This window comes from Echinops telfairi, unplaced genomic scaffold, assembly GCF_000313985.2.
Source record: "Echinops telfairi isolate 266 unplaced genomic scaffold, ASM31398v2 ScPeMD7_30;HRSCAF=105, whole genome shotgun sequence".
Classification (NCBI taxonomy): Eukaryota; Metazoa; Chordata; class Mammalia; order Afrosoricida; family Tenrecidae; genus Echinops; species Echinops telfairi.
In genome coordinates this window covers 4835377-4836576 of record NW_022103927.1, presented here as the reverse complement: position 1 = coordinate 4836576, position 1200 = coordinate 4835377, and positions in this window count along the sequence as shown.

Below are 1200 nucleotides of genomic sequence, written 5' to 3'. Positions count from 1 at the left end.
ATTGTAACCTCTTCATTCCCTAAGATACCCCTTCATCGTGTGGCCTGTGAGTTGTATGCGAGACCCTTGCAACCAGTGATCCAGAGCAGCGGAGTGCCATGACAAGACAGCTGGTGCTAACACTGATAAGACGGTTGGAGGCATTGACCAAGGCCTGATGGTCAGGTTGATTTTCCTTCCTCCTTGTGCAGTCAGAGAAGGTCAGTTGCTGCTCCCAGGCCATTTGGAGATGCGTCAGTGACCTGGATTGAAAAGCGACTGCAACCCTGGACTCAAACACAGCAGCCGTGGTGAATGGTGCAGAACCACACAGCCTTTCCTTCTGCTGCATACAGGGTCTCGAGGAGCTGGGGCCACAGTGATGGTGCCTAGCAACAGGATCGAGGAGAGCTGCCCAGAGGGCATCTCAAGCGCAGTTTTCAGAAGCAGACTGACATTGAATTTTCCCAGAGAAGCTGCTTGCCTTTGGCTAGCAGTCCAGGCTAACCACAGAGAAACTGGCAGTGGCAGGGGACTTTAAAGCTTTGAGGGGAAAGGGGCAAAAAAAAGAGGGAAGCACATCCTGCCTCACCAAGCCCTGAGGACAATGTTCCTGCTCAGAACAGCAATGCACAGAGATGACCCCAGGGCAGGCCTCACCACGGGACACAGCGTTCCTCACTGACCCATAGCACCATTGGGGACAACACTAGGGACACACGGCAGGAACTGTACCCCCGAGGTCACTGTGCCGAAGCCAGCCTCGAAGCCAGCAGAGCAGCGGGGGGAGCAGGGCAATGAAGTCCCCAGGGATAGATGTGGTGCCAGGAGGGCATGGCACCCCTTCAGACTCGACTGGAAAGCACTCGTAAATGACAACAAATAGACCCTGAACTATTTATACAGTTTTTTGTGTGTTGTTGTTGTAGCTATTGTTTTACTTTCTATTGTTGCTTCGTTGTACTCAGTCTTGTGATGGTACATAGCATGTCTACCTAGAAGGGATGGGAGGTATAAACAGTCCAGAAGAGAGAACAACAGGATGATAATTCCGGGGGGACATGGGAGTAGGGGAGGTGGGGGAAAGGAAGTGGGTGCTAACAAACCCAGGGACAAGGGAACAACAAGTGATCCGAAATCAGTGGCAGGAGGGTATAATAGGTCTGGCAAGGCTGGATCAAGGGCAATGTAACCGAGATGAATTCCTAAAACCCAAATGAA